Source organism: Taudactylus pleione, unplaced genomic scaffold (genome assembly GCF_031769625.1).
Source record: "Taudactylus pleione unplaced genomic scaffold, aTauple2 ptg000282l, whole genome shotgun sequence".
Lineage (NCBI taxonomy): Eukaryota > Metazoa > Chordata > Amphibia > Anura > Myobatrachidae > Taudactylus > Taudactylus pleione.
In genome coordinates this window covers 5,621,436-5,642,322 of record NW_028284684.1, presented here as the reverse complement: position 1 = coordinate 5,642,322, position 20,887 = coordinate 5,621,436, and the positions used below count along the sequence as shown (strand labels likewise).

At 47.1% G+C, this 20,887-nt stretch overlaps 1 protein-coding gene across 6 annotated transcripts in view; it reads right to left on the bottom strand.

The window, feature by feature from the left end:
* RIMBP2 (RIMS binding protein 2) overlaps nucleotides 1–20,887 on the bottom strand; it is a 575,178-nt gene that overhangs the window by 365,208 nt on the left and 189,083 nt on the right. Inside the window, exon 1 of one of the 6 annotated variants that reach the window (XM_088482104.1) lies at nucleotides 4,470–4,592. The exons of the other annotated variants lie outside the window; for them this stretch is intronic. The gene's annotated coding sequence lies outside the window, so the exon portion shown is untranslated. Of the gene's footprint in view, nucleotides 1–4,469; nucleotides 4,593–20,887 lie in introns of those variants that run through there. 6 annotated transcript variants of the gene reach the window in all.

Sequence of the window (20,887 nt, the reverse complement as noted above, 5' to 3'; positions counted from 1 at the left end):
GACAGCTGCCTTCCCTCCGATGCAAGGCAGCTCAGCCTCTGCGCTTCACCCGCTGTGCTGACTTCTCATCATTTCTTTGCCCAGCCCCAGAGCCAGCTATCAACTCAGTTGCAAAAGGGCATGGGGTAGGAAGTAATGGGCGGGACTTCAGATAGTCCAGTGACCGAAGCTTCTGGTGACCCAGGTGAGACAACTAAGGACGGCCGGAGGGAGCTTTAGCGCGTATTGTGGGCGGAGCTTCAGATGGCAAGGGGGCGGAGCTTCGTGCGGCCGATGTGTAACTGGGGGGAGGGAGGGAGGGAGGGAGGGAGGGAGGAGGGTGTGAATGGTCCGGCTCCGGTTCAGTCGGATTCAATACAGTGCACTGTGCAGACAGTGATGTTCGCAGTGAATTTTTTTTTTTTTCCTGTCAAGTCAGTGGATGCTGAGGGCCTATTTTCATGGCGTGCTTGGAGCTGCAGCTCCACCCACCCCATTGTTAATCCAGCCCTGGCTGTATTAGTAAGACAACTAAATATCTTGCTTATAGTTATGTAATCTGTTATCCAGAAATGACTGAAAACCATAGGAGAAAATAAGTCATTAGTTGTTGCTCTTTGGGAATAATGCCGTACATACAGATATGGTCACTCACAGTTTCTCCTACACAGAAACCATGAGGAGCACTGCTACACAAACAAATGACCAGGGAAATACTGTGGGACGACAGGGGTATTTTTTAAATGGAATTTAATAGATTTTCGACAAAGTGCTCCAAATAACAGATAAACTATTAGCTAATGGATTACACACCCATATTACTGATGTTAGTTACATAATTCCCTTTCATAAAATAGATGTAATAACTATAATAAATTAAAACATCCAAAGGAAACCCCAAATTTTAATACCCATATAACAATTATCATCTCTTTTAAAATGTTTTGGTTTTACATTATTTGTTTACATTTTGTTTTTATTGTTATTTCCAAGCCAAATGTTTGTCTAGTTTGTTTAGTTTTCTATCGTTTCTCTAAATTAAATGGCTAAAATCAAATATTTTTACATTTATTTGTATATCCCTCTACAATATAACAATTCCTATGAAGATTTTCTGCCAGTCATCATCATGTGCTATGGTTTTGTTGGGAAGCAGTCAGAAAGCCGTCCGCCAGCTTCCCGACTATCTAATCCCAGCAAGGCACTAATGACAGGCGTCGTAATCCCGCCTGTCATTAGACCTACGCTGGGAGCCTGACACCCGGTTTTCCGATCGAAGGTAAGCCGGGCCCTGGGCGCGGACAGCACTGGGGGGCGAGAGTTAGGCTAGGGGCTCCCGGGGAGCACTTAGGGTTAGGCACCCTCCCGGGAGGTTAGGGTTAGGCTAGGGGAAGGGGGGGTTAGGTAGGCAGGATGCTTTACAAAATAAAACAGCTATATCAATTCATACAGACAGAAAATCACAGTTGCAAGAGATTACTGTACCAAATATAAAACAAAACTGATGGGATTAAATCTCAAGGATCATTTCTGTATTTACAGATGTGTCCAAATACATCTAGCCTCCAAGTGCTACAACTTGCGTTACAAATAATGTATGAGCGCTGTGCTACTCGGTAGTGCCGAGCATCTTTTTGTGTGACTTTTCCCCTTAAAATGCGTCTTATTCACAAAGCATTGCGAATAGGTAATACACAATTTCTAAAAAAGTCAATATTGTCAGCAAATAGTGGCTCATATACTGTATGTTGTAGTAGAACAATGAATCTCCAATATATGCAACCAATATATATTTGCAATACTGAGACAGAGCGGGTTAGGCTAACTACAAAAGAATAAGGAACCATTTATTTTCATTATAGGGTAAAACTAAAAATACGCTGGTGTTTAGTTATGATTTCTTTATATTTGTTACATGATTCTAGTAATGATAGAATGGGGGGGTAATGTTTTTGTTTTTTAGACAGCTGCCCTGCTCATGTTTAGCTGTTACTCCCCACTGGCGGAAATGATGAAAGCAGAGACAGCCTAGTACGCTTTTGGGAGAAGTCAACATAGTACAAGACATTCTTTCTGAATGTAAAAAGAGTGGAGGTATACTTAAGGCGGCAGACATGTTATAATCAGGTATGATTTGATCAGATGTAAAGTATGTGTGTGCTTCCATGCTGTTCCAAAAATCTATATAGAACAAACCCTGTATCTGATTAGAAACCTGCAAATTAACAGACTACTAATTACAATCTACTCTGCAAAGAATATTTGTCTAGTTTAACCATATAAACAAGATGTAAATCATAGCCAATTATTTCATATACTTTCTAAAGATATTTTTGAAATTATAAAACTTTTTTGGTAGGATCTGTGTAAAAGACAAACTGAAATCTATATAAACTAAATGTAAGCCTCGTTGTCGGAGCCAGGAGACGCTCCTTTTCATGCTGTGGCTGCAGGAGAATAGGCCGTGGGATGATACCTGGAGGATTAGAGAAAGGGGCGACATATGACTCTCGTGATCAGGTAATGATGGGGATGTCTACTCATCAGTTAGACAAGCACCTTTAGGACATCCTGTTTGTGCTGAATGAATGCTTCATGTGAGTAAACTGATGCTTATCCACAAAAGCAGCGTCTTTCTACCTTATTAAACTAAACTAAAGGGTGATGGTGAGGACCTCCGACCCTATAAAGAATTATGTGGCCCACTACTGTAATGCACAGTACTATATAATAAAATGGCTGCTAATGCTTTTGACTCAAATGGGGAGATAAAAAGGAGAGAGATCAAGTACCAACTAATCAGCTTCTAACGGTCATTTTGCAGGCTGTGTTTGAAAAATGACAGAGGCCGATTGGTTGGTACTCTCTCCCCAAATGTTATTATAACATGAACAAAAATAAAAAAATTATAAACCAGTTTAGACTTAAGGACCCCATACACCGGAGCCGCGATTCCCAGTTCTGCCGATAAAAACCGCACATCCGCAAACATCGATGATCCATCGGAGGATCAGTGAAATTCAACATGTTAAAAAGCCCCGACTCACCGATTACAACCATTTTCCGGTCAGGATCGGTCCCGATGTTGGCAGACCTTGGAAATGCAGCAAACCGTTGCATATGTGTGAGCCGCTTTACATACCCAAATTATAACTGTTCATATTCAGACCCAAATTATATCGGTTTATATTAACTCATAATAATAAAAAATAAAACTAATTCGAAAAAATTAAGGAATAGGTCTGGGAGTAGATAAGAAAGGGGGTCAGGTTAAAAAAAAAACAGCTTTGACAGCTGATGAGAAACAGTCACAGTATATAATCTGTTTTATATCAATACAAAAATCCCAGATAAAGTGCAAGCCTTTGGTGAATACACATCTAACTTTAATCAGAGGAAAGATTTCCAGACACTGCAGTCTGCCTTGGCACAATGTTAAAACTCATTCGCTCTGCAAAATCTCACTGGTGCATATTGGGCAAATTCCAGCATTTTCTTGTTCATACAAATAGAAGCAAAACATAATATAAAAGCAGGTACCGGAGGGCTGACACTGCAGACTGCAAACACAGTGATCAGGGACATCCCCCATAAGATGCAATGTGACAAACACTGCCAACTCGGTGAATGAGAGGTCTGGAATAGTGATGAATCTCTACATTGCATTATTTACCATTTATATATCAGTTAAACAGTTACTGTAGTTTAACTGCACAGCTGTTTCTTTTTCTTTTTTTCCCACATAACCGGTTTTATTAGAAGGCTACTTCCTGAAAGGGTACAGCATGTATAGTTATTGTGGTGAAGTATAATGGGGCACAGAGGTGGTTAATTAAGATGACAGCTTGTTTGCAATGAGGGATTTCCTCATTTCTATGCCCAAATCTGCCAGCTATAGGATTAGGCTGAAAGCAAAGGGCCTTTATCAATGATCTTTGCAGACATACCCTGCATATTGCAAAGCTTTTATTTCATCCTGCACATATTATTAACCCTTCCCACACTAATGCTGCTTAGTACCAAAGCATCAAGCAGGATAATATTGCATGCTCAAGGTCACCCACAGGTTTACCTCATAAAGCCATCACTTAGGCTGCTATCTAGTCTACTACTAATATTTCCAATTAGTAGGTCAGAGAGGAAGAACGATCCAATACCAATACACTGGGAGCTTAGGAGTGGGGTGGAGTGAAGGTATGAAGGACCCTCTTATCTGAGCCACACTGAGAAGGGTTTCAGGAAGATTATTTGTTTCCATATTACAATATTGATGACTAGAATGACTTAACCCCTTAACAGCTGCAGCATATTTTCAAGCACCGGGATGGAGGCCTCTCACTCACAAAAAACATCTGCATTGCAAGTTAGCTACTACCACAGCTCAAGTATAGTTCTCCATTGCAGGATAATGTTGACAGAGAGATGCCTGCAACCAACTTTCTGCCATAGAACAGGAAACCAAAAGCAGCAGGAGGGAAATGACATCCTACCTTGCAGTGGAGGTCAGGCTGCTGAGACACAGGGCCAGGTGCAGTGTGCTGTGTCCATTTATATCCAGGAAGACAGATACACCAGCAGCAGCAGGTCTGGTGTGCAAGCAATGCTTGTACTCGTCTCACAATGATTCATGACTGCTGAAAGCCAGTGAAAGAAGCATCATCAAGCATGCAGCAGCTTCCACAGCCTATGAGACAGCAGTCCGACCTTCTTTCTCCTCCTCCCTCTCTCCAGCTTACACACACACACACACACACACAAGATGGCTTTTCCCTCTATTTCATACAGTAAGCTGTGTAATACCCATCTGTAGCCTTTCCTGCTCATAAATAGAGCCATATAGTAGCCTACTGCCACATCCCTCCCCACACCTTACTGATTCCTCCACCTCTGCACACAAGGGGACATATATGGTCTACACAGGATGGATGGACCAATCCATTGCAAATATAGGTTACCTATTTTTTTATCCCACAGTATGCTGCAGCCAGTGAAGAGCTTAGGAACTCCTATGCAGAAGGGTATTAACAAGGATTACCTGGAAAATTCCAAACCTTTTTTTTTATTTTAATTTAGACAAATGTAACTCTTTCTGTGCATATGGTACCTTTCCTCTCTCTCTTATACTGTATGTTTGTTTTTAAAAGCACTCCATTTCTTGTAAAGGCATCTAAGGCATCCATGTTTGTGTAGCTCAAATTAGCTCACATTTACAGTACTTCTATTACAAAAAAAATAAAAAATACTAACTAAAAGTGTAAAAGTGGCATATTTATACATAGGATATGTGTGGTGTGTGCTTGTTACTATACATATTCATCTCTGCATTTATTCACACTCATCTCTTCATTGACTAGTTACTATATTATTGTTTTATATATAAATACACATTCCGGTTTTAAGATTTGGAACAGATACTAATCCATTATAAAATAATTGTCTAATAATTGAAATATATAAAAATAGACAAATTTATCTAGTGGATAGGAGGAGCAGACTGTAACAGCTACAATTAATTACAAGTTGATAAACTGTTGTACTGTTTATGACCTTGAGAACATCATTTTCTTTTCCTGTGCCATTAATGCTACAGAAGTGGTGTGTAGGATAGATTGGTTTATTGATATATAAAAGGTACATACATATACAATCAGTATTATGAACTGCATGTCACTACCTCCAGCACTGGTAACAGAAGCAGCATGTCAAACATAAGACATGTATGTATGCTAACATATCATAAGAAGCAAAGCCTTCTCCAATTCAGTGCAAGTGTCAGCTGCTTAGCAACTGTAAGAGCAATAGGAAATATAAAAGGGTTTTCCCTGAGGGAGGGAAGCACTACAGTCCTCAATTGCACACACAGATTTTCTGACATGCATATCATTTTGGGTCCTTACTAAGCCATAGGGAACATGCAGCTCTCAGGATACATTTCAATTATAACCAACTGTTGTGATTCGCAACTTCTGGTTCTTCTTAATGTGTACATATTGTATATACATGAAATCCGGGTGTTTTCATAACACGATACCAGTTTTAAAGAGTTGTCAAAAGAGTTAAATATATACTCATTTTGTGGAAAATGTAGAGTTGCATGCAAGTCTGCATTAATTCCACCCTCGCTGCGTGTATGGAAATAACAGGATATATATACTGTATACACATATATACAGAGGTGAACGCATCCATCCCCGATCTGTATGCTTAGATTCAAAGCCATCATAATTGTAAGTACGCACTTATACCAACCCTATCCTTTATGTAAAAGATCTATATGAAATGACGCATATTTACAATCCTGAATACTGTAGCAAGCAATTCCATTGACACCAACTATAAACATTGCGTGCGAGCGCTCCGTTAAAACACAGTTACGTCCCTTCAACTGCAAGTGAAGATACAGCTGAACATTACACCATACTCGCCCCCCCCAACATTTCAGAGAGGCGCCAGGAGTACACTGAGTGAGTACCATGAGACTTAGCACAAAAAGTCAGAGAGGCATGTGCTGAGCTCTCATTGGTGGAGCTCATCATATGCTAGTCTAACCTGTAGAGGAGAGAGTAGGGATGGCCATCGGTGGTGTAACCATCGATGGTTACCATCAATGGTAAAATAGCAAGTAACCATCGATGGTTACAAACTATTCAGTTGACCATCGATGGTTTCACCAGCCAATGGTCATCCCTGTCTTTTGACTGACTGGCCGTAGGCCAATCATAACATGGGGGCGGGGCTTCACAGGTGCCGGGGGTGGAGCTATGCTCGGTGTCTCGGCACTTGGTGAAAAAAAAAACCCATTCGGTTATGCTGTTACATCGATGGAGGGAAACCATCTCGTTCTGCCTCATCAATGTCGAAAACATTCAACACTGGCCATAAACCATTGATAATTTTGAATCAGCAATGGTCATCCCTAGGAAAGAGCAGCAGCAGCCTCATAGGAGGGAGGAATGCATCAGAGCCAGGCAGCTAAATGCTCAGGAAGAATGGAGCCCCCTGTAATGAACAGAAGCAGTGAGGTAATTACTATGTTGGATGCAGGGGCGTTTCTAGAGAGAAGGGGGCCCGTGTGCAGTCTCCGACGGCCGGCTGTGCACGGCCAGCGCCAGAGTTATAGACTCTGGGCACTAAAGTGCGCCCGGAGTCTATAGAGTATGCACTGGTCACTGGAAAAATGGGCGTGGCGGCCATTTTGCCTGTACTGCGCATGCGCAAATGACGGGAAAATGGCCGCTGCGGCCATTTTCACAGCGCCGGACCCCGGCCCCGACATGGGACTCCGGAGAGGTAAGTAATACTGTGGGTGCAGGGTGTGCGGGGCCCCCCTGGACCCATGGGCCGTGTGCTCCACTCAGGGCCGTTGAGAGCCCTGCCGGCCCCCGGTAAAGAGGGGGCGTGGCCTAATCGCGGGAGGCATGGCCACGCCCCCTCGAATAAAAAAGTGCAAAAAATATACGCGCTGCGCGCCGGGGAGGGGGGTGCTGCGTGCCCCTCAGCCCGGCGCAAAGCCAGGGGGGGCGCGATCAGTGTGATCGCTCCCCCTCTCAGGCATAGGAGACTGCTCGCGGCTGCTAAGCAGCAGCCACAGCAATCTCCCACTGCATCTCAGCACACGCTGTGTGCTGGGAGATAGTGAGGAGGGAGGGGGGCGGCGCTGGACCCGGACCCTCTGGAAGCCCGGGCCCGGGTAAATTGTACCCGCTTCCCCCCCCTCACGGTGCCCCTGGCTCCGCACTCCCTGCACCCATTATAGATACGCCCCTGGTTGGATGCACATATACACCTGTATGTAATATGTCTCACTAAGGGATAAAGTTTAGGGAAAATTACTTTGCATATAATTTTACCATATTTGCCAATCACAATACATACTATTGACACCTCCTATATTGAGGTGAAGTGTGTAGACATAGCCCATCTCAAATTGTGCCAGGTAGGGAGCGTGTCCAGCATGTAGCAGGAGAATTACAGGGAATATTAAAATTAATATTGGGGGAAGTTTATTGGCATGGAGGGCTAGATATATTCCAACCCACTAAAGTCATTCCACTAATGAAATATATACAAATGTAATATAACATTAATATAATCAATGTTACATTATGTTTACTGTAATATAATGCCCCCAATTCACATTAAGCCACATATAGTGACCAAAATTCACATGCTACACAAGAGTGCCCCCAATTCACATTATGCTACGCAGTAGTGTCTTTTATTCATGGTAAGCCACAGTAGTTCCCATTATTCATGTTATACTACACAATAATATGAGATATGGTAAGAACTTACCCTTGTTATCTCTATTTCTACGAAGTCCATAGGGTTCCACAGGATACCTTGGGGTATAGGTGTGACGTCAGTCGCAGGGCACCAAAGAGTTAAGCTTTCAGCCTCCCAGGATGCACTAGGTCCCCCTCCTATACCCCGCCCCCGGGCCAAGGCACCTCAGTTAGTTACCAAGCCATAGGCCGGAGGAGGAGAAGGAAGAGAGAGAACAAAGATCTGGACACATACAAGAATCACATTCTCACCAGAGGGAGACGGAAAACCGGTGACCAGAGCTAAGCCCATCTGCAGCACAGGTGCGACAGGGCGGGAGTCCTGTGGAACCCTATGGACTTCGTAGAAATAGAGATAACAAGGGTAAGTTCTTACCATATCTCATATTTTCTACTTCAGGGTCCATAGGGTATCCACAGGATACCTTGGGGATGTCCCAAAGCAGTATCCTTTAAGGGTGGGGACGCTCCTGTGCAGAAAGGAGAATCCGCCGCCCGAAGGAAGCATCCTGAGAGGCGAAGGTGTCAAACCTGTAATACCTCACGAAGGTATGGACAGAAGACCACGTAGCAGCCTTGCAGATCTGAACTGCCGAGGCACCACGTCGAGCTGCCCACGAAGGACCCACAGACCTAGTGGAATGAGTCTTCAGAGAAGGAGGGACCGGTAGGCCTTCATGAAGATAAGCTTCAGAAATAGCCATACGGATCCAGGCTGCCAAAGTTTGCTTTGAAGCAGGCCAACCCTTTTTACAGAAGCCATAGAGGACAACAAAGCGTCCGACTTCCTAAACAAAGAAGTGCGGTCAACATAAGTCCTTAAGGCCCGCACAACATCCAAAGAGGCCTCACCCACGGAAAGACCCGGTGAGTTAAAGGCCGGAACAACTATTTCCTCGTTAACATGAAACTGGGAAACAACTTTGGGAAGAAACTCGGGCCGAGTGCGGAGCACTGCCCTGTTCCCATGAAAAACCAAGAAAGGGGGTCTACAAGAAATAGCCCCTAACTCAGAAACACGTCTGGCTGAAGCAACGGCCAGAAGGAAAACAGTCTTAGCTGTTAGCCATTTAATATCCACTGAGCCCAGTGGTTCAAACGGCGGTCCTTGGAGAGCCCTCAGGACCACAGCCAAATCCCAAGGCGCCACAGGTGGAACAAAGGGCGGCTGAATACGGAGAACACCTTGCATAAAGGTGCGCACATCCGGGATTGTAGCAATCCTACGGTGAAACCAGACAGATAGGGCCGAAACCTGTACCTTCAAAGAAGCAAGGCGAAGCCCATGATCTAGTCCCGCTTGCAGGAAGGCGAGAATCCGAGACAGACGAAACTCCCGCGGTGCATAACCTCTCGGTCGACACCACTGGAAGAACGTATGCCACACGCGATGGTATATCCTCGCGGAAGACGGTTTCCGAGCTCGTAACATGGTACGCACCACAGAGCTGGAAAACCCCCAGGACCTCAGCATGGCCGTCTCAACAGCCACGCCGCCAAAAGACAGCCGAGTCAGGTCCGGGTGAAGACAAGGACCCTGAGACAGAAGGTCCGGTCGTAGCGGCAACCGCAGAGGACTGTCCACGGACAGACCCTGAAGGTCTGAGAACCAGTGCCGTCTGGGCCACGCGGGAGCTATCAACAGGAGCGTCCCTCCTTCCTGTTTGAATTTCCGGATTACCCGTGGAAGAAGGGAGACCGGAGGGAACAGGTATGCGAACCTGAACGTCCACCGGACGGACAGAGCATCCACCAGAGACGCCCCTTCGTCTCTTGTGCGAGACCCGTACACCGGCAACTTGTTGTTGTGCCGGGACGCCATGAGGTCGATTTCTGGAAGACCCCTCCTGTCCACCAGTAGTTGAAAAACGTCCGGGTGCAGGGACCATTCCCCTGGATGAACGTCCTGGCGACTTAGAAAGTCCGCCTCCCAATTTAGCACTCCCGGGATGAAGACCGCTGATATGGCCGGAAGATTGCGCTCCGCCCAAACCAGGATCCGAGAGACCTCTACGAGAGCCACCCGACTGCGAGTTCCTCCTTGCCTGTTTATGTAGGCCACGGTGGTAGCATTGTCCGACTGGACCTGCACCGGGTGACCCTGGAAAAACCGCTGTGCCTGCAGGAGAGCATTGAAGACCGCACGGAGTTCCAAGATATTTATTGGAAGCTCCGCTTCTGTCGGCGTCCACCTGCCCTGGAACAAGTGTGGACCCGAAACTGCTCCCCAGCCCCGAAGACTGGCGTCCGTTGTCAACAGGACCCAATTTGGAACCCAGAACGGACGTCCCTTGTTGAGGTGGGTCGTCTTTAACCACCACGCAAGGGACAGGCTAACCTCCGGGGTGAGCACAATCGTCTGGAACTTCAGAGACTGAGGCAGCCCGTTCCACTTGGACAGGATCAGGTGCTGCAGAGGTCTGGAGTGAAACTGGGCGTATTCCACCATGTCGAACACTGACACCATGGAGCCCAGTAACCTCATCGCCGAGTGTAAGGACACCCGGCGGCTGTGCAGACAACTGCGCACCCTTGACTGTAAAGCAGAGATCTTGTCCTCCGTCACGAAGATCCTTTGCTGTCCCGAGTCCAATAAGGCTCCAAGATGCAGAATCCTCCGAGACGGGATTAGAGTGGACTTCTGCCAGTTGATTAGCCAGCCGTGCCGTTGCAGCAGTGCAATGGTCAGGTCCAAGTGGTGTAACAGGAGCTCTGGAGACCCTGCCACCAATAACAGGTCGTCCAAGTACGGCAACATTCGGACTCCTTGCAGCCGCAGAGAAGCCGCCATGACCGCCATAGCGTCCTGTATGTCCAATGACACCATGTAGTCCCCAGGTTCCAGCGCCAGAATGATGGACCGTAGGGTCTCCATCCGAAACTTCGGGACCCGCAAAGACTTGTTGAGTGCTTTGAGGTTGAGAATCGGACGATATGACCCATTGGGTTTCTGTACCAAAAATAGATTTGAATAGAAACCCTGGCCCCTCTGGGAGAATGGAACAGGCACTATAACTCCAGCCTGGAGCATAGTGTGCAATACCTTCCGCAGCTCCGTAGCCTTGTTCCGGTCTGATGGTAGACCCGTGGTGAAGAATCGAGCCGGGGGTCTGTGCCGGAAGGAGAGGGCGTACCCGTGAGAGACCACCTCCAGAACCCAAGTGTCTGTCGTAGTGAACGACCAACACCGGGAGAACTGCAGCAGGCGGCCTCCCACCCTGGGATCCCCCAAGGGGAGACCCGGACCGTCAGGCCGCAGGCTTGTCATCTGGCTTGGGGGCCGGACGTCTGGTACTCCATGCCTGTTTCCGGGGCTTGACCGATTTCTTAGGGCCAGCCTGTCGAGGAAACGACTGTGGTTTGGGCCTGCCCTGGGCCCTAGATGACCGAAAGGACGATGGTCCAGAACCAGAAGGAGCAGCGGCCGACGGGAGACAAGCAGATTTGGCTGCCGCCAGCGTGGCCACAATCTTATCCAGATCCGGACCGAAGAGAACTTCTCCGGTAAACGGCAACGCTTCCAGACCTTTCTTGGATCTGCGTCCGCCTTCCAGGATCGCAGCCACAAGGTGCGACGAGCAGCTATCGCTGCTGAAGAAATTCTAGACACCAGAGTACTAATGTCTAGAGCCGCCTCGTTGATGTAGGTGGCCGAATCACGGAGATTGCCAATCAACTCCGCCTGTTCGGCCGGACAGTCGGATTCAAAAGAAGCCTCTAATGAATCCGCCCAGCGCTCCATCGCTCTGGCAACCCAGCAAATGGCCATAGCCGGCCGTGCTGCCCCCCCTGCAAGGGAATAAGCGGACTTCAGGCAGATTTCTACCTTGCGGTCCGTAGCATCCTTAAGGGAGGACATGGATGGCATCGGCAATGTGGCACTACGGACAAGACGGGTCACGTGAGAATCCACCTGTGGAGGGGATTCACACTTAGCAAAATAATTATCCGCGAACGGATAAGCCACCGCCAGGCGTCTCTGCGGCTGGTATCTTTTGCCAGGTTGTTTCCACGCCTCCTCTAAATGGTCCACCAACTGACCCGAAAGAGGAAAGACTGTGGCATCGCCCTTCACATCTTTGAAAAAGGCATACATAGATTTAGCCGCTGGGGGAACTTCGTCCTCAATCACCAAGGCTGTGCGGACCGCCCGAATAAGTCCAGGAATATATACTTTGGACTTAGCATCAGCGTCCTTAGTATGGAGAGGTTCCTGATCGTAAGGATCCAGAATCTCCCCATCATCAGACGTCCCTTCGTCATCCTCATAAGGAGCGGACAGAGACGCCACCGGCCTTTTATGAGGCCGCATCACAGACTCCCCTTGCAACACATCCGACAAGTGCTGTACAGAACTCGTCAGGGAGTTAACCCACGCTGGCTCCTGAGAACCCGGGAGCGGGGAAATAGGGAGACTGTGGGGTACCACCAATTGTCGTGGGAACCCCTGCATGGGTGACGACACCACAGACTGCTGGGACAAACCCATCGGAGTAAACGCGGGCTGCGGAGCTAACTGGCCCACTAAAGCTGTTAACACCTGAGCGAAACAAGCCCAGGGCGGCTCCTGTACCGGTGCTGTAACCGTAATAGGCCGCGCCATGGACAAACACTGCCGGCAAAGGCCCTCCGCGCTACCCTCCCCCTACGCTAACGGTACTTTGCACGTGGTACACTGTAGCCGGAGGGGAAAATCACTTTCAGACATGATGGCACCACGTATGTGACCTCTCTCACCAATTAAGTATTAAATAGGCGAGAGACCACCCTGCAGCACCGCACCGCAAGGGCTTTAGCAGAAAGAACAGGGACAGTAATAAAGCTGACAGTTTAGAGAAGAAAAGTTACAGGCAGCGCTAGCACAGTCACATACAATGCAGAGAAATAACAATTCCTGCACTAACAGCGCTGATCACTCAACTACACAGACACAGGGCCTGGTAGGACACAGCGCTGCATACACAGACCTGAGCCACAGCGGAGGAGAGGTATGCGGGGGGACCCAGACCACGATGCTTCCTTCCAGACTTCCAGCAGCGTTCACCATGCGTTGCAGAGAAGATGGCCGCCGAGGAGCAGAGAGAAGCTGGCCTGGGGGAGGAGCGCTGACACAGGACCAGTCAGCACAGTGCAGAGAGGGCTGTGTGCAGCGGGGGAGGCGCCGGCTGTGAGACAGGGAAGGCGCGCTCCCCTGGCATGCATTTAACCCCTGGGACGCCGCAGCGCTACCGCTCTGCTGCGGTCCGCTGTCCCAGGGGGGTAGTGGAAGCGCAGGTTGGTCGCCTGGCTCCACGCTGCAGCCAGTCCCCAGGGAGCCCCCTGCCTGGGGACTTAGGACCATGTGATCAGCGGGGACCCACCGCGGGACCCCGCTGCTTACCTCTGTCCCCCTTGAATCCGGCCATGGTCCGGAGCATGTGGGGTCACCGCTAGCTGTGACCCCAGACGCCCACCAGCATCCCCGGATCAGTACCGGCGTTCTGGTACCGGCGGGGTGTAGGGAAGACAGCATGGACGTCAGGACTGACTGTCCATGCTGTTCATCCAGATGTGCAGCCACAGCTGCATGAAGAAAAAGCTTCAGGGGCTCTTCTAGCCCCCACTCCAACAGGTGCACCCGACTCCGGCCGGGCACCAAACTAAACTGGGGTGCCTTGGCCCGGGGGCGGGGTATAGGAGGGGGACCTAGTGCATCCTGGGAGGCTGAAAGCTTAACTCTTTGGTGCCCTGCGACTGACGTCACACCTATACCCCAAGGTATCCTGTGGATACCCTATGGACCCTGAAGTAGAAAGTGCCCCTTTTTCATACTGTGCTACACAGTAATGCACACAATGTATGTTATGCCACACAGTAGTGCCCCTTATTCATGTTATGCCACAATAGTGATGCTTATACACATTATGTCACAGTAGTGTCCCTTATACATATACACTGTGTGCTGGGCAGCTGTGAGGGAGGGGGGGCAGCGCCGGACCCGGGCCCCCGCAGGCCCCTCAGGAAGCCCGGGGCCGGGTAAATAGTAATCTCAGCGCCCCTGCACACAGCTCCCCTTCACACAACACCCCATCCCCTCTAACACAGATTCTCCCCCTCACTCAGTTCCTCCTCACACAGACCCTCCCCAAACACACAGCTCTCCCCACTTGCTAAGATCTTCCCTCATTTAGCTCCCCCCTTCACACAATGCTCCCTCCCATAAAACAGGCACAGCTCTCCCCACTCAATCAGATCTCTTCCCACACACAGACCTTCCCTCCTCTCACAGACTCCTCCCCCACACACCTCCCCTCCCTTTAAATGCATACACAGCGCTCCCCTTAGCGACAGTCGGTCCATGCATCGGCACTTGTAACAGTATTTTTTACGAAAATACCGTGATAAGTGTGCGCAGGGGATTCGCAGAGACAGAGCTTTATCGCAAGCTCTGTCCCTGCAAGGGATTTTTAGTAAATCCCTGTCATTTTGCCTGAATTCGCAATGCAAATTTAGGGCCTGATTCAGACCTGGTCGCAAGTGCTGTGCGCTTGCAACCGGGTCGATGGTGGCCAAGAGCGCATGACGGAGCCGGCTCATGAGAACGCCTACCGTCTGGAGGCGGCCCCACTGACATCACAAGTGATGTCAGTGGGAGAGCTTTCGGCTCTGTTTGAGCCGAAAACTCTCTGGGGCTTGCGGCCACGAGGGTCTCGTCGCAAGCCCAATGGTCGCGATGGTCTTGACCATCGCGACCATCATCCTGGCCGCTCGCATTAGCTATGGGTGGCAACCCACAGCAATGCGAGCAGCCAGGAGGCTGCACCATAAAAAAAAAAAAAGACGCCCTGATTCAGAGCGAGCGCTCTGTCAGAGCGTCCGACTCTGAATCAGGGCCTCAGTCGGTAATATCACACTACAATCTGCATTAAAAATGCGGATTGTAGTAAATAGAGCCCTAAGTGCTTCAGGGCAGGCTCTGCAGGTTATCCGCCCCCGTTGGATGTATGATCTCTCGTCCCTGGCTGGAGCACGTGCTCCACCGGGACCACCCTCGCTACACCCCTGCTCCTATAGTAATAGGACTAAACAAAACCAACTTAAATGTGCAGCTATTTATATCCTACTGAAATCCATATTTTTGTAACCAGCCCAGCATAGTGTGTGTAGTGATCTGATAATAAATCTCATTTGTAGCATGGATGCAATGTGTACTGAACATATTGTGATAAACTTATTGCATTATTAGTTGTTTCATGAATTGCTGGATTAGAGGGATTGAGGGACCTATTCATTATACAATAAATGGCCTGGTAACCATGTGGAAACGATATTTAGATTACCGGGCTATTCATCATTAGGGCTCCGATAAGACCCCCCGGTATTAGGCAAACTCCGAGAACTGAAAGTTTTTGCAGTTTGCTGCTGAGAACAAGCACCATCTTCAAACGGCGCTTGTTCCCAGATCCCCGCTCCTTCCTATGGGAATAAGTTCCGGGATGCGAACAGGGATCCGAGCGGATCCCTCCACCGCCTCCTCACTCCCTCCCGGCGGCTTTGCCGATGCGTGACCTGAGATCTTACATGCGTAGCCGGGTCAACGCGGAGCAGGTAAGTAACGCAGCTACAGAAGTAGCTGCAATACTTTCCACGGGCACAACTGCTTTTCGGAGCAGTTGTCCACTCACCGGATCAATGATGAATTGCTCCGGTGTCACGCTTCCCCTGCTGCGAGTTGGATACTTAAGTATTCCTCGCAGCGAGTTTAATCCTTCATCATCGGAGGCCATACGGCCTTCGATGATGAATAGGCCCCTGAGAGTCCAGGTTACTCCAGCTGCCACTAAGGGGGCGACATTCAGAGATTTAGTGGCGCCAAAATGAAATTATATCTTGGCCCCCCAACCTAAAAATTTTGTGACGCCCCTGCTCTCTATTATACCCCTTTCAGACTAGCAGCAAATTCCCGGGTTATTGCAGGGTTAACCCAGGTTTCTGCTATGTGTGAAAGGGGCAAGGGTTGGATTCTCGGGTCGTGTGACCCGGGAATCCAATCCAGGTAGCTTGCAGGGTTTAACACGGGAATGACCCGTGTAACCCTGCAGTGTAAACAGATAACCCAGGTCCCGTTTACAGCATGGGAAGTTCCTGGTTTCTTGGCAATTGGAGATGATGTCATCTCCAAGCGCTGGCAGGCCAGTTTCACTGCACATGTGTGCATCGTGAACTGCGCCAGCCCAGGAATAATCCGGGTTGGTGCTGCAGTCTGAAGGGAGTTATGGGGGGGTTTGTCCCGGGTATGACCCGGTTTGGGACCTTGTTCCAAATACCGGGTCAGACCCAGGACATTAGTGTAAAAGGGTATATGTCTGCTGTCTCTGTGTTGTTAAATCACATTTAAATCCTTCATGTCACAAATAAAGTATATAACAACCCATTTATTCAGTATCTGATTTGATTAAGGTCAGCATTGTATCGCTTGTCCAAGTGCTGCATGTTAACGTACTGATTTATTTTGTCATATGTTCCTGCACAAACAGCTATTTATAATCAACCTATTAACCAAAGCATTGAACCCACATTTGCATAGTTAAATAGACTTATGAAAGAAAAGTGAGTGAAGTACCAATCAAACAATCGCATATAATGCCAAGGAAGATATTACATGATGGGGCTTTCTCACATGTGCTTAAATGGAGAGAAGGGAAAGAATTGCTTAAAAAGAAAAACCCTAAACAAAATAAAGTTTAAAAAAAAAAAAAGTAAACAAATTAAACAAAACATTGTGGGGCATTGGGAACAACTGTCTCCTTATTTCAATTGTTAGGGCAACTTCCATATTGATACCCTCATTTGATATAATCATGATATGGGAGATGGTAGTGGGAGCAAGTGGTTGAACAGCTTATCATTATAAAATGTAACACAAAGGAAAAAAGAGAAAAAAAAGCACTGTGTCTTTGCTGGCGCACAAATGGAAAAAGAAATTAAAATGTAACTTTTATTATAAATGTTTAAAATTCATTATGCCTAACTAGTGAAATATTCCATAAATGATAAATCATGAAACACACATATGAATATATTGATCTAATATTTTATTATTGATATTAAACAATTAGATAATTATAGTATGTTTGTCTCCGTGTCCTTTTTTCTGTTGTGTTTATAAAACATTCAATATTGTTGATTAAATTGTAGTAACTTCTTTATTAATAATGCACTCCCAAATGAATTATATCTATTGCAAATCTATGACTGTAGATAGATGGTAATCTCATATATCAATACAGGCAAGTATATACCAATCTAATAATGATTCATGCAACTTGTACAACTTGTCTCATGCTAGCATCAATTATATGGGATTTATGATCAAAACTGTGAGTTGGTGACTGTTTCCACTATAATGATCACAGTGCCCTCTGTAGGGCAGAATACATCTTCAATAATGGAAATATGCCACATGGGAACATGCATCCACATCACATTACAGAATGTAGCGCCCCCTGTTAGACTGAAATATAATCAATCATATAGTTACATGAAGTATAGATTATTCTCCAAATTGATAGTTGCAGCGCCCCCTATAGGGGTATATAATTAAATTTGAATATTTGGTTTAATGAGTATTAACCAATACCACAATTATAAAATTCACCAATGACATAATCAAATATAGCTGTATAGATGGTGCATACTGCACTGAATTCTTAACAAATTATCCACGCATGTGTCATCTCAATAAAAAATATAATTGGTATATTTCTCATATTCTATACCAAATGAGTTGTAGATAGATGTTGTAACTCCCCCTATAAGGCTGCACAGTTTAAACCCAGTCATATGAGATAAATATCTTATTAGGTAAGTTGATATTACCCTTTAATTGTTTATATTAGCATTACCATACACATGTGTAATTAGTTCATTATGACGCCCTTTACAGGAGTACAAGAGAATTTATTTGTATCTGAATCAATATAAATATTATAGCTCCCCCTCTAGGGCCGTCAGGTTGTTACTAATCCTATGTAAAATACAGACAGATATTAAATTAATACTGGGTAGATTCTATATATTATCCATTAATTTATTATATTAGCATTATCATACACACAGTATTAAATTAGGGCGAGTTATAGTCCCCCATATCACATTATTCACTCATATGCTGTATCAATGGAGAACTGATTGGTATATTTCTCACATTATATGTCAAATGGATTATATTAACTCTAGGTGGATGTTATATCTCCCCCTATAAGACTGCAAAGTTGCTTATATCAGTTTTACTGTGCGCTTGTATCATTAATTCATAACAGTGCCCTCTGTAGGAAAACAAAAATTATATTGAATCAATGTAAATATTATAGCTCCCCCCATAGGGCTGTAAGATTTTCCCTATCTAGAATACAGATGGTTATTGCTTATATTAGCGTTATTATACACATAGTATTCAATTGAGGGGAATTATATTGCTCCATGTCATTATCTCCACTGATATAGATTTGCCAAATATTCTAATTTAATTATATACCCCTATAGGGGGCGCTGCAACTATCAATTTGGAGAATAATCTATAGTTCATTTAACTATATGATTGATTATATTTCAGTCTAACAGGGGGCGCTACATTCTGTAATGTGATGTGGATGCATGTTCCCATGTGGCATATTTCCATTATTGAAGATGTATTCTGCCCTACAGAGGGCACTGTGATCATTATAGTGGAAACAGTCACCAACTCACAGTTTTGATCATAAATCCCATATAATTGATGCTAGCATGAGACTGGCAAATTGTACAAGTTGCATGAATGCATTATTAGATTGGGATATACTTGCCTGTATTGATAATATGAGATATGGTAAGAACTTACCCTTGTTATCTCTATTTCTACGAAGTCCATAGGGTTCCACAGGATACCTTGGGGGGGTATAGGTGTGACGTCAGTCGCAGGGCACCAAAGAGTTAAGCTTTCAGCCTCCCAGGATGCACTAGGTCCCCCTCCTATACCCCGCCCCCGGGCCAAGGCACCTCAGTTAGTTACCAAGCCATAGGCCGGAGGAGGAGAAGGAAGAGAGAGAACAAAGATCTGGACACATACAAGAATCACATTCTCACCAGAGGGAGACGGAAAACCGGTGACCAGAGCAAAGCCCATCTGCAGCACAGGTGCGACAGGGCGGGAGTCCTGTGGAACCCTATGGACTTCGTAGAAATAGAGATAACAAGGGTAAGTTCTTACCATATCTCATATTTTCTACTTCAGGGTCCATAGGGTATCCACAGGATACCTTGGGGATGTCCCAAAGCAGTATCCTTTAAGGGTGGGGACGCTCCTGTGCAGAAAGGAGAATCCGCCGCCCGAAGGAAGCATCCTGAGAGGCGAAGGTGTCAAACCTGTAATACCTCACGAAGGTATGGACAGAAGACCACGTAGCAGCCTTGCAGATCTGAACTGCCGAGGCACCACGTCGAGCTGCCCACGAAGGACCCACAGACCTAGTGGAATGAGCCTTCAGAGAAGGAGGGACCGGTAGGCCTTCATGAAGATAAGCTTCAGAAATAGCCATACGGATCCAGGCTGCCAAAGTTTGCTTTGAAGCAGGCCAACCCTTTTTACGGAAGCCAAAGAGGACAAACAAAGCGTCCGACTTCCTAAACGAAGAAGTGCGGTCAACATAAGTCCTTAAGGCCCGCACAACATCCAAAGAGGCCTCACCCACGGAAAGACCCGGTGAGTTAAAGGCCGGAACAACTATTTCCTCGTTAATATGAAACTGGGAAATAACTTTGGGAAGAAACTCGGGCCGAGTGCGGAGCACTGCCCTGTTCCCATAAAAAACCAAGAAAGGGGGTCTACAAGAAAGAGCCCCTAACTCAGAAACACGTCTGGCCGAAGCAATGGCCAGAAGGAAAACAGTCTTAGCTGTTAGCCATTTAAGATCCACTGAGCCCAGTGGTTCAAACGGCGGTCCTTGGAGAGCCCTCAGGACCACAGCCAAATCCCAAGGCGCCACAGGTGGAACAAAGGGCGGCTGAATGCGGAGAACACCCTGCATAAAGGTGCGCACATCCGGGATTGTAGCAATCCTACGGTGAAACCAGACAGATAGGGCCGAAACCTGTACCTTCAAAGAAGCAAGGCGAAGCCCATGATCTAGTCCCGCTTGCAGGAAGGCGAGAATCCGAGACAGACGAAACTCCCGCGGTGCATAACCTCTCGGTCGACACCACTGGAAGAACGTATGCCACACGCGATGGTATATCCTCGCGGAAGACGGTTTCCGAGCTCGTAACATGGTACGCACCACAGAGCTGGAAAACCCCCGGGACCTCAGCATGGCCGTCTCAACAGCCACGCCGTCAAAGACAGCCGAGTCAGGTCCGGGTGAAGGCAAGGACCCTGAGACAGAAGGTCCGGTCGTAGCGGCAACCGCAGAGGAATGTCCACGGACAGACCCTGAAGGTCTGAGAACCAGTGCCGTCTGGGCCACGCGGGAGCTATCAACAGGAGCGTCCCTCCTTCCTGTTTGAATTTCCGGATTACCCGTGGAAGAAGGGAGACCGGAGGGAACAGGTATGCGAACCGGAACGTCCACCGTACGGACAGAGCATCCACCAGAGACGCCCCTTCGTCT